This window comes from Nannospalax galili, unplaced genomic scaffold (genome assembly GCF_000622305.1).
Source record: "Nannospalax galili isolate Female #2095 unplaced genomic scaffold, S.galili_v1.0 scaffold132, whole genome shotgun sequence".
In the NCBI taxonomy this organism is placed as follows: Eukaryota; Metazoa; Chordata; class Mammalia; order Rodentia; family Spalacidae; genus Nannospalax; species Nannospalax galili.
Window position 1 is genome coordinate 2,188,168 of NW_008332644.1, and position 16,680 is coordinate 2,204,847.

Here is a 16,680-nt window from a genome sequence, read left to right on the forward strand (position 1 = left end):
GGAGTGGATTGAGTAGCTGGGTTGTACTGGATGCAAAGGATCAGGGAGAGGAAAGGTGAGCCTCGGAGCCCCAGAAAGAGGCTGTCAGCCCCAGCAAGAGGCTGGCAGGTGTTGCAGGACCAGGGAAGTAGAGGGAGGTGAGAGTGGGGCTAGGTCCAGAAGCGGTGCCCCTGGGGCCCAAGAAACGCACTCAGTTAGTCTGGGTGAGAAGGATCAGGAAGCAGTATTGGTTCCCCAGGTGTCTGGGGCCCCAAGACTAGGAATGGCGCAGGTCCCGAACTGGGAGTAGCGAACAGCGGGGGAGATGGAAGGGTGAATGTGGCTTGGCTCATTTTCTTTTTTTTTAATAATTATGAGACACAGTAGCATTAACAAATAAATTTTCCATCTATTGTGAGACTTCTTTTCCTGGGGATGCTCAGGCATTGCTTATTCCCTTTCAAGGTTCTAATGTCGAATCAATGCTTGATTAAAGTTTTACTGGGGAACTAATGAATTTATTGAGCTTACTTACTGAGTTAACTGAGGGGTTGCTGAGGTGTATATATGACCTGAGGGTGTGCACACTGGAAAACCTTTACCCAGCATGGGTCATGCCTTCTCTTTACCAACCACATTTTTGTTTTGTTTGTTTTTTGTCTTTTTGGGACAGGGTCTCCTAGTAGCCCCAGCTGTCCTGGAACTCACTATGTAGACCAGGCTGGCCTTGAACTCACAAAGATCCACCTGCCTCTGCCTCCCTAGTGCTGGGATTAAAGGCGAGCACCACCACACCAGCACCAAGCACATTTTTAAAGCCATCGGAACACTATGTCACAGTCCCTTCATCAAATCCCTGAAAGAAATTAGCCTTCAAAGCTGGGCATGCTGGCACACACCTGTAGTCCCAGCACTTGAGGTGCAGAGGCAGGTGGATCTCTGTGAGTTCAAGGCCAGCCTGGTCTACATAGTGAGTTCCAGGCCAGCTGGGGCTACAGGGAAACCCCGTTTCAAAAGACCAAAAAAGAAAAGAAAAGAAACAAGCTTTCACCCTGAACCAAATTCCTAAAGCCTTAATACGAACTCTGTAGCCAGAACCCTCATTTTAGACATACCTGGGTAGAGCACCCTTGTCACACCATCCATTGTGGGAAGCTGTACCCTCTGTAAATGACTTACCATAGTGCATGCTTGGGAATGGTCATCCTGGTACTTACTGCTCTTTTAGCTGGAATCCCAACAGGCTGCATCTTGGGATGGTTAGGACAATGCCTTGTAGGAACTCTTGTGGTTGACCATACGTCATCACCATAGCACAGTGAGGTCATCACCATAGCACAGTGAGGTCAATATGACATTAGCCTCATTTAAATAAGGAAATAGTTTGAAGGAGGATCTGCTACCTGCCCAAGTTGATGTGGATGGGTTGAAACCTAGGTCTTTCTGACTCAGGCCCACAGTGCTGTGCTAACCTCCCACTATTTATCACTCTGTCGAATTTTGGAAAATGCAGTGCTCAAGGACTCATTTGTGACTTCCTCACTCAAGAGGTAGCTAACTTTTAAAATTAAAAGTCTTGTTTCTGTGGAATGAAAAGCAATGTGCCAGTGAGATGGCTCAGGGTAAGGCACTTGCTATCAGGTCTGACAACCTGAGTTTGATCCCCAGATCCCTTCCCTTCCTTTCCTTTCCCTTTCCTTGTAGCATTTTGGATCCACGTAAATTTATTCTTCTGTTTGGTCTATCTTTTAACTTTTCGACCTTGCCAGTTTGTCTAAAAGACTAGTGATTCAAAATGGAAATAGGGGTAAGACATGGCCTGAAAACCAAAAATGTCATTGGTTTGGAGCTATAAAGAGGGACTGGGTCCCACAACCGGGGACAGGGAACTTCTCTCAGAATAGATCTCTGTTCTGAATACAACTGTCCTCCAGAATTTACCTAGCAAAATCCCTCTTTTCCTTTTACTAGCCAGAACCAAGTCATGTGCCTGCTTCCGTAAACACTAGCAAAGAAAAAAATGGAATCCTATGAGTACTTTAGGCCAATCTTAATTTCCTCCCCAACCAAACAAATTTGGGCTTCTTTTGAGAGGATTGGGAGAGTGATGACAGCCTTGTTGCCTACCCCTAGCCACCCTCCCCATGAACTTGGTCCTTGATTTATTATATCCATTTGGCTTGTACATGAAAGACAGAATTCTTCTTATTGAGAAGAGAGGCTTTGTGTAAGGACCAGTTTCTACTAATAGTACCACTAAAGTTCTTGCCTTCAACATAACCAATAGAACACAGGTAGTGTGGGTCTCTGTAGAAAATCTCTGGCATCACCTGTACCCAATGACTTAGCACTTTAATAAAACTCAAAACAGGGTAAATGTGCTAGTTATAGACATTTTACTGAAGACTCCATAGAAATGGAAACAACGTGGGGAGTTTCATCTTATAGTCCTACAACTCCAACAATTCCTTGAACAGCCTTTCAAATCTGCCTCTGGTGACTCACCACATCCTTTCAACATCCTCTACAAAAATTGCCCTGGGTCAAGTAAGCTTGTCTTCAGCTTACTTTACTCACTCAACCAAATAAAAGCCCAATCACAGTTCATGAATCTGTAACTAAATATTCCTCAAGCAAACAACTAAAATTATCATCCAGTATCGTAGATGTTGATAAGTAGGAGAGCCAGGAATGGAGGTAGGGGTTGAAGTAGTAGCTTCTGATAGGGGGTACCGCAGGGAGTGCTGACTACTGTGTCTTTGGATGGGCATCCACCTTTAGGTCATTCAAGAGGTAGTTAGCTTTTAAAATTAAAAGTCTTGTTTCCTGAGGATAATAAGAATGGGTCAATGAGATGGCTCAGTGAATAAGAAGCTTGCTGCCAAGCCTGACAGCCTGGGTTCAATCCCCAGGTCACACATAGTGGAAGGAAAGAACTAACTCTTGAAGGTTGTCTTCCTCATGTGTGCATCTATACAGACATACGAAAGGAAGGAAGGAAGGAAGGAAGGAAGGAAGGAAGGAAGGAAGGAAGGAAGGAAGGAAGGAAGGAAGGAAGGGAAGGAAAGAAAGAGAGAGAAGAAAGAGAAAGAAAAAGAAAGAAGAGGGAGGAAGGGAGGGAGGGAGGAAGAGAGGAAGGGAAGAAAGTGATGTATTTTTTTAATGTGCCCAAATCAAGAACAAAACAAAATAATTTCAGGTTGTCGTGTCCTAGTTTCATCAGCTCTATTTCATATTCAAACTTTTCTGCAAGGGTGTACATATGTATGTATATGTTAAATATCACGATTAATTAGCTGAATGGACTGAATGCCTTAAACCTCATGAGATTTTGCTAAAGTAAAACCAGTTTTACAGTGAACTCAGCCAATTGTCAGGGTTGCTCTAGAACCTGTTGTTACTGAAGGTTTGCCTTGCTACCTTTTCCTCCAGTGAGATCCAGCCAGAACAGGCAGTGAATAAAATAAATGAAGCCTTCATTAGTCATACTGTGCTGTGAGCTGAGGCTGAAAGAGCTCACAAAGGGAATGCACCTGCTACCTCCCAGAGACAATGTGCTTGGACAGAACATGTAGGAGCATTGCCTCAGAAGTTTTTAAAATAAACTCTTAAATGTATCCCTACTGGTTCCTCTCTAGGGCAAAGTGCTTTCATCCTGTGTCTCAATTTTCTGTTGCAGAAAAACACACACCACACACACACACACACACAGAGTCATTTAAATGACTTATCATTTCTCCTGTCTGTGGGTTGACTGGAATGTTCTGTTCTGTGTAGTGCTGAACAGTTGAGTCGTGCAGCCTACGTTCCTCAAGGAGTACAGCTTAAGACTCCCAGTCTCCTTCCCATGGCCTTTCCTTCCACGTGGTGTCTCCAAATCTACTTTTCTCCTACCATTCTCTCTAGCAGAATAATATAGACTTCATAACAGAATAGTAATTGGGCTCCAACACAGCTGCTCCAGAAGACAGGCCAATGTACAACTGTACTGTGTTCATGTCCTGTCTGCTAATGGCCCGTTGGTCAAATGGGAGAAATGACACAAAAGGTTCACTGGGGGTCCCATTACCCCTGTCTATCACATCCTCCAAGCACTCACTGCATGATTCACTTTTCTGGGGAGCATTACTTTACAGAAGACTTACTGTAAAATCCTTCAGCCTAAAGATTCTCCAAGTCAACAGAAAATGTCTACAACCATGAACACTGAATTGAGTTTAAAATAATCTTGGAATATACATTATAAATATTTGTTTCTTATTGCTATGGAAAAAAGCATTAATGAGTCACTGCAAATCAGAAATTAATCATAAAAATTATAGTCCAAAAGGTAATGGATGTGCCTGATACCATCAGACATGCTTCTCTGCTCTGCCTCCATCCTACTTTAGTATTTTCATGCTTCCCTGCCTTTATTCTTGGAATAAATATTTGTGAAGCAGCAGGCATTGCTCCACATAAGAAGGTTCATATGAGATTCGATCCCATTTCCCATATTCTCCTAGCTGCACTCTGGCAATGACCCAATACTGGTCTCTCTACCCCTCAACCACATATGATCCAATGTATTTGTCAAAATATATATATATATATATATATATATATAGTGTATGTACGTGTTGGTTAGTTTTTCGTCAACTTGAAACAACCTAGGAAGTGGGAACCTCAGTTGAGGAATTTCCTCCATCATATTGGCCTATAGCCATGTCTATGAGGCATTTTCTTAATTTCTGATTGGTGTAGGAGGTCCTGCCCAGTGTGGGTGGTGCTATCACTGGACAGTTGGGCCTGGGCTGTATAAGAGTAGCTATACTAGGCGGGAGGAAGCAAAGCAATAAGCAATGTTCCTCCATGGACTATGCTTCAACACCTGCCTCCAGGCTCCTGCCCTTAGTTCCCTGCCTGACTTCCCTCAAAGGTGAACTAAGCCTTGGAAGTGCAAGAGGAAATAAACCCTTTCCTCCCCAGGGTTTAATCACAGCCTCAGAAAATCAAGCTACAGCATATGGTAAAGTTATGACTTTCATATAAACACAAAATGGAAACAAGTCAAATATTTTATTTACCTCAGTAATGAATTAAGAATTGATAAGATGTTTAATATACAGTTCAAAGGCAATCCACAAAGCAGGTATATTCAGGCACTAGGGAATGCTAGAACATTTTTGTCAAGAGAGTCAAAACTAGGGGATGGAGAGATGGTTTAGTGGTTAAGAGCACTGGCTATTCTTGCAGAGGACCTTCGTTCAGTTCCCAGCACCCACAAGGTGGCTAATAACTATCCGTAACTTCAGTTCCAGGTGCAATACTGAGTGAGACATCACATAGTGATGGTGGAATTAGGAGTCCTTTATTAACAGCCAGCAGTCAGAGAGGGGTCTAACACCCAAAAGAACTCTCAACTCTGAGGAGAAGCAGGGCAGAGTTTATAAACTTAAAATCACAATTACATCATGCCAGGGGCAAAACCAATAACCATAGTTACATCAGATCACCATAGTTACACAAGACCAGGGGCAGGTCAGTTAACAAAGAGGTTTTCAGCTAACAAAAAGGTTTTCAGCTAACAAAAAGTTTTGGTTAGGCTGGGAGGGAGGACATGCTACTTGGACATGCCACTTGGCTGCTTGTAACTTTCCCAGTATTACAGCAACAATGTACTCCCTGAAACTGCCTGCATGAGACATTCTGCCTGCATGGCTGCAGTGGGAATGGCTAGGCAAAAACACAGGGTAAAGCAAAAGTCAGCTAGAACAAAATGGGGTTAATTTTGCCATTTCACAGGGGATCTGACACCTCTTCTGACCTCCGTGGACATTGCACAACATGCATGGTGCATTTACAGACATGCAGGCAATAAACTCACACATGTAAAAATAATAAATAAAATATTTTTAAAAGAAAAAAATAATAGAGGACATGAAGTTAGGTGAGGTAGTAGGATAGATGTGGAGATGGGGAGGGTTGTATATGATCAAAGTATATTGCATGAAATTCTCAAAGAATCAATGAAAATGTCTTTTAAAAGGTCATCTAGATAGTCTTGACACATTCTCATGCCATTATTAGTTATTAAGGCTTTTTTTTTTAACTTTGGTTTGCGGTTCTTTTTGTCTTTTATTTTAGCATTTCCCTTAGTGGGATTTCAGAAATGGAAAATAAAAGAACACACTGTCAGCCAGACATGGTATGCATGCCTATAATTCCAGTTCTTGGGAGGAAGAAGCAGAAAGATCAGAAGTTAAAGGTAATCCTCAGCTATATAGCAAGTTCAAGGCCAGTTACCTTGAGAACTGTAAGAAACCTGTCTAAAAGGGGTGTTGGGGGACATGGCTCAGTCTGTAGAGTATTTGCCTTGTGAGCGATGGGTATCTGAGTCTGAGCCCTAAAACACAAATAAAAAATCCAGGCAGTATGCATTTGTAATCCCAGCACTGGGGAGGCAGAGCAAAAGGGTCTCTAGACCTCATTATCCAGCCAGCATAGACTACTTAGTGAGTTCCAGACCAGTGAAAGACCAGGTCTCAAAAAAGGTGGACAGTACCTGGAAACACCCAAAGTTGTTCTCTGGCCTCCACACACAAGCACACACACTTGCCCACACATACACACACACACACACACACGCACACACACACAGAGATATACTCATGCAAACACACACACACATACACAAGAGGAGAAGGGAAGGGACTGGGAATATAACTGAGTGGTAGAATATTTGTCTAGCATGCCTGAGACCCTAGGTTCAACCCTCCACACTAAGAAAGAAAGAAGAAAAGCAAAACTGTCCAAGTATGTTGAACTCCTTATTAATAAGAATTTACATTTCAGAATCGATTTCTAAAAAGGGTTGAGAGAAGATCTTGCTTTGCTTTGATTTATTGAAAATAAAATCCAGAAAAAGACTGACTGGGCACAGTGGATCCCAGAGCAGACTCTAGGAGCCAGGTCTGCTGGAAATGTTCCCTGCTCTTTCCACAGGATTAATTAGGCCCCAGAAGGGTTCTGTGATAGAGACAAATGGGAAACATGAACTTCTTTTCATCACAGAAGAAACAAAACAACAAAGGCCTGAAGCTGCTTGAAGTAGAATTGACAGAAAACTTGGCCCTCTTACCACCAACCTCCTCACCCACAGCTGTCTCTCAAGCCCATTGTACACACACACACACACACACACACACACACACACACACACACACACACCATTAACTGCTTAGAACAGATGACTTTAGGTTTTCTTCCTGTTCTGAAGGGGGGAAAGTCTACCTCACTTTCCTCTAGACAGCGTCCTAATTTGTCTCCACTTAGCCACATAGCTCAGGATAAGAGCTTTTGAAATTAATGATGCTTTTCAAAGAGTAATTGCCCTGTTCTAATCACCTGCTATTTCTTGCTACCCACGGGGCTTAGCATTAAGATTGCCTAAAGGAACAATCAGCAAATTACCCAAAATACACTGCTCTCAAGCCTCCAAATTGCTTAGTAGATGGTGATGAGTCATTCCAAGCCAAGAAAAGAGAGCCTGCATGTCAATATGTCCTCCAACAGCCAAATCAGAATGTGGAGCTGTGGGTGGGAGAATCACAGTTTTTAAAAACCTTCCCGTTTGTTCTTTTTTTCCATTGAGACAAAATTCATATAACATACACTTAACATTTCTAAGTGTACAATTCCATGGTGGTCAGTGTTTTTACAATGTATAACCATCAGCTTCGCCCAGTTTCAATTTGATTTTCATAACCCAGTCAGAACATCTGGGACTAGGGAAATGGCTCAGTAATTAAAAGCACTGGCTGCTCTTGTGGTGGCTAACGGTTGACTGTAACTCTGGTTCTAAGGAATTTGATGTCCTCTTCTGACTTCCATGGGCATTGCGTGACATGGGTGCACTTACATACATGTAGGCAATACAATCATGCACATTAAAAAAAATTCTTTACCCATTCAGTAACCATTCTTCATTTCCCTTATGCTTATCCCCTGATGACCTTTAATCTGCTGTCTTTCAATATGGACTTTCCTATTCTGAATATGATCTGTAAAGGGAATCACCAGAGGCAAGGAAGATAGCACAGTCAGCAAAACATTTGCCTTGCAAACATGAGGATCTGAGTTTGATCTCCAGAGACATAAGAATTGCTGGACATGGTTCAGGCACATGCTATGGGATAAGCAATGTACTATGGGCTACTCATAAACCACATGGCATAAGACCTCTCCCCTCCCTCTGAAGCTCTAGGAAACCCCCACATTGTCTCATGGGCCCAAATTCTCCTCAGAGCTCCCACCATGCTGTCTTTCCATTTTAATAACTTTCCTAATAAATCTCTTGCCCTGAAGGATAATCTTAGGTCTTACAGTAATGAAGGCTGCAGTGGACAACAGTTGGCTCAGCTCCACTGGAAAACCTATGTGAGACTGTGCAGGGCATGCTCAGCACTGACCCCATCAAGAAGAAATGAAGCTTGACTCTTTATCCACCAACACTTGGACCCTTAAAAGTTGCTCCAAGAATAATTAGTTCCTAAGCAATTCAAGGTAGAACATGTTCACAAAGCTAGAGGAAACCTTAAATAGAATAACACACTCAAAGAAAGAGTCCCTGGCATGGTGTGGAAACTGTCCACCCAAGTTACAAGGGACCTGCAAGGTAGGCCAAGGGAATGTTGCTGGGAGCATTGATAGCATTCACTATAGTTCCCAGAACCTCCTCCACAGACAAACCCCTTCATTTCCACCTCTTCAACCATGTTCTTCCCATCTCAGCCGCCACTGATAGCTACTTTAACTAGATACCCTCTACATTCAAGTCACAGGATGGGAGGAAGGGCTGCCCCACAGTGTGCACTGAGCTGCCCCCAGCAGTGGTTTAGAAAGACTATGACCCAGCATGTATGTATTACCCACTACAGATCAAATTGTATACGTGTCTTGTTTCATGCTCAGAAGAGTCTTGTGATGCTGATAAGAGAGGGTAAACAAGGACCCCAAAATGAGATCCAGATAGAAGGGGAGCATCCAGGTTCAGGTTTCATTGCCTTTACCCAAAGACAGGAGGGCAGGAGGCAGGAATAGGGGCCCATTCCCATCCTTATTCCCCCATGTTTGATAAGAAATGCCTACATAGTCTTAAGTATTTGAACACTTGTCCCCAGTTAGTGGCATTGTTTGGGGAGGTCATTGAATTATTAAGAGGTTCAGTCTTGCTTGAAGAAGTATGCCCTGGGGCAGACTTCTCATTCAGTCTTTCTGCTTGAGATTGCTGTTCAAGATGTGAGTTTCAGCTTCCTGATCTGACTGCCAGCTGCCATGCCTCCCCACCCCACCCCGACCCCTGCCATTATGTATTCCCCTGCAGAACTGTAAGCCTCCATAAATTGCTCTGGGTCGTGGTATTTTATCACAGCAACAGAAAAGTAACTGATGTACCCCAGGTGGTGAGAAAGAACCTTGCTTCCCTGACAACTTTGATCAACCCCAGACACAACCTTCCTGCTTGTGAGAATGCAGATATCCCAAGTCTAGCCTGTGAATGGAAAGGCAACTTTATTTCACTTCAGGAAATGGGCCATGGTCCAGTCACAGAAATTCTGGAATTACTTCCTGGTCCTAGCAGCCTTGGTAAAGCCCACTGTCTTGCTCAGGTGCTATCATTGAGTACCACTCCAGAAGGCCTGGTGGTCTCCATCATTGAACCCTTCAGGGAGGGAGCTCTGGGGCAGATGATCTCCACCTGTAGTACTCTTCATTTTACAAAAGAAAAACTAGAGGCTCCCAAAGATAGTAGCCTATCTCTCTCCTTCTCCTCAGTAGTTTAGATCCCCACATGCAACAGATCTTGTTAACATCCTTGTCCAGGGAAGCTGAAACATGGAGAGGCACACTGCTGTTCCCAGACAGCTAGGAGCAACATCACCAAGACCTAAACCAAGATATAGTTAAATCTAAAACCTCCCAACCTTTCCTCCAAACACATGAAAGGAAGCCACTGTGTCATCACCACTCTGGACAAAATTTCTGACATAGATTTCAAAGCCGATCTCCTTAACTACTGCGCATACCATGTCCTACCTGGATACAATTTCCCCAACTAAATGTGAAGGTAGTAATTGACAAATTGGTATTCGTCAGAGTATTTAAACTAAAACAGAAATTGGTACCAGGAGTGGAGTATTGCTGTCAGACCTGACCCAGTTGTTTTTGATTGTTGAAGTGTTTGGAACTTTGGACTGGAAAAGCAATTGAATGCTTAGAGTTTGTTGCTGTGGGGATTGGAACAGTTATGCTGAAAATTTTGTCACAGCAATGGAGAAACAAACTAGGACAGAAATTGGTGCCAATGATCCCAGCACTGGCTCCAACACAACCCATGAGTCCCTTAGGCACATCAAGGCACTTCTCTGGATCTTTATCTATAAAATAAAAAAACTGGGGGGCTGGAGAGATGGCTCAGCACTGGCTGCTCTTGCAGAAGACCTAGGTTTGGTTCCTAGCACCCACATGGCAGCTAACAACTATCATTAACTCCACTTCCAGGGATCTAGCACCCTCTTCTGGCCTCCATGGGCATTGCATGACACAGGTGCACTTACATATATGCAGGCAATACACTCACACACACAAAATAAAAATAATAAATTAAGCTGGGCATTGTGGCCACGCCTTTAATCCCAGCACTTGGGAGGCAGAGGCAGATGGATCTTGTGAGTTTGAAGCCAGCTTGGTCTCCATAGTGAGTTCCAGGCCAGCTTGGTCTACATAATGAGTTCCAGGCCAGTGGGGCTATAGGGAGACCCTGTCTCAATAAGACCAAAAAATAAAATAATAATGATAATAATAATAAATTTTTAATATATATTTTAAAAAACAAGAAACTGGACTGAGAGCTGTCATGACCTGCCTTCCAATTCATCGCACTCTGAACTCTCTGCTCTAAAAGCCACAGATGCAGTGTGTGACGGTTGGTCCTGGTTATCAACTTGACTGGCTTAAAAGATGCCTACAAATGGTAGGACACACTTCTATATGTCTGTGGGGACACTGACAGAAAGGATTAACATGCGGGACATTGAAATGGGGGTGGAGACCAACTCTAACCATGGATATCACATTCCAGTGGGCTGACAGTGGGGGTGAAATGAAATTGGAAGAGGCACCAAGCTGCTTTCTTTGCCCAGTGAGTATGTCTATCACTGTGCCATTGTGACATCAGACAACAGCTTCTTCAGCTTTTCAATGTGGACTCAACACCAGCCACTCTCCAGGGAATGTCCAGGCCTACAGTCAGTGTTGAATTGGACTACTGGGGATTAGGACTACTTGGATTTGGACTATTTGGCAAGTTATCTGCTTCACCAGCATTTGGACAGCCATAGTTGGACTGGGTAGTCCTATCATGTAAGTAAAACTTTTGTAATATTTTCATTATTGGTTCTGTTCCTCCAGGCCGTCCTGACTAATGCAAACAGTACAAATCTTAAGCACAGGTCACTAGGACATCAGGAGCCAGGCTTCTTCTGGTAAGGTGTTCCTCTCATCATTTATTTTCCCAGATGTCAAGTGTGACAGAAGACACTGTGTGCTTTGGGGGCTCTCTTCACAATGGAAATCTCCTTAAGATTCTATAGTCCCCACCTTGTCAGTGTGCACAGCCAGCCTGGGGCTAGGAGACACCTAAGCCAAACTGTACTGCTGAGTATATCACTTCCTCCCCAAGTCCTTTCCCACTCTGCAGGTGGCACAGACTGCCTCTTGCCTGACTTAGTTTTCTCCACTAATTAAATGTCACACTTCCACCTCTAATTACCAAGAGACAGTCTCCAGGCAATTCAGTAGAAGAAAAAAATAAGATCCTTCCCATTTCTCACTGCCCTCATGAGATGCTGACCATGAAGCTGGTTGAAACCAATGACAAATTACAGGGTTGTTAAAAGGAAGTGTTAATGAGCCTATGGCCCAAGAAGCAGCAATCATGATACAAAAGAAAATGCTTTAAAGGAAATACACAGAGCCCTTCCCAGAAAGTAGGTGAGACAGGAGAGTCCATGGCCCATATACTTATGACTCCTTGTGTCCCATGATCACGATCTAGTCCAATATAATTGTGTATTTCCTAAGAAGTATAATGACCCAATAGTTTGTAGGCATCCCTGCAAGCTGCCATAGTTCTTTTGAGAAAGTGGTAGGAAACAAAGTTAAAACTATCAGGAATTTAGTGGTTGATGTCCAAAGATGGAGAAACAGGGGTCCACAGTGGTTCTCACACCAACGTAGAAAGTTTTCCTTGTCTGTGTATGTGTTTATTTGCTACAGGATCTCACTACAAAGTCTAGGTTGGCCGTCAATTAATGTAGCTCAGGCTGATCTGAACTCATAACATTCCTGTTTCTGCCACCCCAGTGCCAGAAACCCAGGGCTGTACAACACATCTGGCTTAATAAAGAGAGCTGTTCAAATTAGTGTTTCCCGTCTGAGTCCCCTGGGTAACTGTGGAGTAAGAAAGGCATGAGCTCTTAGCTTAAAAGATCAGGAAATGGGGGTTGGAGAGATGGCTCAGCGGTTAAGAGCACTGGTTGTTCTTGCAGAAGACCCAGGTTCGGATCCCAGCACCCACATGGCAGCTAACAACTGTCTGTACCTTCAGTCCCAGGGGGTCTGACAGCCTCTTCTGACCTCTGCAGGCATTGGACGACATGAGTGCACTGACCTACATGCAGGCAATACACGCATACACATAAAAAATTTTTAATTTTTTTAAAAATTAAACTTTTTTTAAATTTTTTAAAAAATTTTAAAAAAAGATCAGGAAACCAAGATCCAAAGAAGATTAATAACTTGCCTGAACTCAGTCTGCAAACAATAAGGTTTCTACATCAAACAATAAGGTTTCTATCATGATTCCTGATGAAGCTGTCTCCACTCTGAAGGTTTTCAAGTTTGCTGTCATTGAAACAGAAAAGAAAAGAAAAGATGAGGCGCATTAAGGGAAACACCATTTTAAAAGATTAGCCAAAGGAGCCTAGCATGGTGGCACACACCTTTAATCCCAGCACTCAGGAGACAGAGGCAGGCATATCCCTATGAATTCAAAGGCACATGATCTACATATTGAGTTCCAAACCAGCCAAAGCTACATAGTGAGACCTGGTCTCAAAAAACAAAAACAAACAAACAAATAAAAACTAACCAAAGACTGCTAGAGTTCCACAGGACAGTAAGTCAAGAGCAATCTACAGATGTGGGAAACACCTCAGGATCCCAATGGCTTCCAGTGCACAGCACAGTATGTTCCGAACACAGCACAGCTAGCAACCATAGGGTGAAGAACAGTTAAAAGGACAAAGAGAGAAAGTGCCTGGCTTTGACGTTAGGAGTTGTTTCTCATGTCAACACCGACTGCTCCCTTTTCACACCTCAGGACCTTGGCTAAGGAATGCAGACAACCAAAGTCAGAGAATTGGATGTGAAGTGGGAAAACAGGGCTGAGGAAAAAGGCCTCATACAACGTTGCAAAATAAGTATTTGAAGGACAGCAGTTGGTAGAGAGGAAGACTAGAAGCCCTCCCCATAGTCAAGACCAATATGCAGCAGACAGCATGCAAGGGAAAACTGCTAGGCAAATAAGCAAGAAAAAACACACTGCAAATGACCTACAGAAGTTCCAATCTTTTGTATACAGGGCCATTGAGCCTTTAACCTTCCTCCCAGCTCTGGCTCACTTCCTCCCTTGGAAGTGTATTCTTAATAAACTGTCTCTGCTTCTGGTTCTATCCATGAAGAACTGGAAATCTTGGCGGGTGCCCACTTAACCCCAATATTTTAAGATTTCGATTAGTAAATCAGCCAGTTAGGAGGTCAGAGGTAAGACTTACATTTCTAATCTCGAACTTTCTACTCATTCTGGATAGACATGCCTGAAAAGAGCCACTCCAAATTGCAGTCACAGGTCAGACACTTTAGAACCATTACAGTGCCTATGATCTCATGACAAGCTAATATGATCACAAGCTGAAGTTGAGAATTAGCTGGCACCAGACACAAGAGAATGCTCACAAGTTTAGGCACACTAAAGTCAGGTACTGCTCACATCCACGCTGCTCCCCAGCAAAGACTAATAACTCAAAGGATCAGGGATGCTTTCCTTCGCTCTCATCTCTAATGGTGTGTGCTTCTATATGCAGCTGCTCCCTTCCTTCCTCCTCTTCTTCCTTTTCCTTCCCTCCTTCCATCCTTCCCTCCTTCCTTTCACTTTCCCCAAGGCCCTCAGAGACAGTGGGCTTGGGTACAGGACAGCAAGCTTGGACACAATATGGGGTGAGGGTTTCTTGAGTATGTATTGTGAGGCAGATACTGAGGTGCCAGAACACCACTCCCCATGGAGTCAGGGGACCCAGGCATGTGGGTGGCCATCTTGCTAGCTGGCTGCATGTCCTGATCATGATACTGATGCCATGATGCTGCAGCCATAATGAGGTGACCTCAGGTTCAGCACATACTCAGTGCTGTTCCCCCAAACACCCTGGCCTCCCTGGGCTTTTCTGCACTGCCAGAGTTTTGCTAGCGGATCCTCGATCTCATCCTTGGCGGCACTCCTGTTGACTTTGCTCCACACTTGCCTGCCACCATCCCTTCCTTCCCTCTCTCCTGTTCTTTTACTCTAAACAGTCCCATGTCTGAAGATATAGGTGTTTTCTATCATGTAATAAAGCGCTCCCCTAAACATGGGGTCTATGACAAAACAACCTCTCATTTGCACTTTTAACCTGGATGACAACTATAACAAGAGAAGAACTGTTCATGCAGGCAGGCCTCTTTGCCAAACCTAACAGCTTGGGCCCCTTTAGAGCCTCTTTGGAGAGAGACTTCTTTCCACTGAAGTAAAATGAAGAGCTTCAGAGATGCCCATAGCAAGGACGTGTACCCCGGGGTTGCAGAGCTTGGTCCCCAGAGAAGCAACACAATTGTTTCCAACCCATGGATGAGTGATCCCAGAAGGGTTAGGGGCTCACACTAGTGTTTCTGACCCCCCAAAAGGTTCACCAGGGACACCTGGTAGTGTGACAGAATTGGAAGACACCCCAACCATCAGGTCTTCTTCTTAAGGACTCTGCATGTGGGCAAGAGGTATACCTCCTAAACGTCAGATGTCCTCATGTCTTGTCTTCCTCCTTAGGAAATCCAGTTCAGATTCCCTACTACAATGCATCAGGAATTGGAATAAGTTTGATCCTGAGGAGGGTAGCAAAAGCTAATACTTTACTGTGTCACCATCTGGCCCCAATATGGGCTGGATGAAGAGAGGCTTGGCCGAGGGATGGAAGGACTTACACTTGGTTCTACTTCTTATACCGGTAAGGAGAAGCAGAGATTCTGGGAGAAAGCTAAAGGACTATTAACTATTTGTTCAAAATCCTATTGATGGTCTGTCTGGCACACAGGCCCTCCCACATCAGGAACCCACTGTTTGAGATTACAACACCCATCAGGAGCCCATTGATATAAGCTGATAGTAGAGAGCCACTTCCCAGGGATGAGAAAACTGAATGCAGAAAGCTGTTAACTACAATACGATCAAAAAGGTTACTCAAGTAAGGGGAAAAAATCCCTGCTCTGTTTCTCAGCAAGCTAGATGGGGCCTTTGGAAAAGTAAGGTTACCTCCACTGGCCTCCCTCTATGTTTACCTCTCTTACACAGGAAACAATATTCAATATTACCTTAACTCTATATAATAAGCTTTTGTGCTTTGATGCCTTTTTGAGCATCTACTTGAGCTTTATCACTGACTGAGAAGGTTCAATTCTGGGTCTTGGAGATCTAAGGTTTCTTCTGTTTTTATAGAAAGGGTACCAAATAACTCCAGCTGGCTTCAAATTTACTGTATAGCCAATGATGACCTTTAACTACTGTTCCTCCTGCCTCTACCTCCAGAGTGCCAAGATTGAACCCTGGCTACTATGCCTAGTTTTATTTTTTTAAGTGTGTGTGTGTGTGTGTGTGTGTGTGTGTGTGTGTGTGTGTGTATAAGCATGCCATGATGTACAAGTACAGATCAAAGGACAATTTTTGAGGAGTCGGTTCCCACCTTCCATCTTGCTAAGGCAGGTTGTTCCTTGCTGCTTCTACTGGTGTACAGCAAGTTCCAGACTCACTGGCTCTTACACTTCTGAGAGATTCTTTTGTGTCCACCTCCCATCTCACACTAAGAGTACTTGGATTACAGGGGCTGGAGACATGGCTCAGTGGTTCAGAGCCCTGGCTGTTCTTCCAGATGACCTAGGTTTGGTTCCCAGCACCCACATCGTGGCTAACAACCATCTTTAAATCCAGTTCCAGGGGACCCAGTGTCCCTTTCTGGCCTCTGCAGGCATGGCACAACACAGATGCACTTACATTGGCAAAACACTCATACACATAAAATTATCTTTAAATAAATAGATATTTTTAAAGAGTACTTGGTTTACAGATGCATGCCACTACATCAGGCTTTTTATGTGGGTTTTAGGGATCAAATAAATGTGTCAGTTTTGTGCAGCAACTGCCTTTACCCATTAAGCCTGACCCTATGCCTAGTTTTTTTTAAATATTTTATTTATTATTTTAATTTTTTCAACCATCAGTAGGAACGTTTTTATGAAAGCAATTTCAGAAAATAAACAGACACATATATCTTCAAATATAGAAATCTAGATTGTGAT

The 16,680-nt window shown here is 43.5% G+C and overlaps 1 pseudogene across 1 annotated transcript in view; it reads right to left on the bottom strand.

The window, feature by feature from the left end:
* Positions 1–13,875: 13,875 nt before the first annotated feature.
* LOC103729459 overlaps positions 13,876–16,680 on the bottom strand; it is a 5,945-nt pseudogene continuing 3,140 nt past the window's right edge. Inside the window, exon 2 of the transcript XR_001872321.2 lies at positions 13,876–14,009. The product of XR_001872321.2 is annotated as a dnaJ homolog subfamily C member 10 pseudogene (transcript). The remainder of the gene's footprint in view (positions 14,010–16,680) is intronic.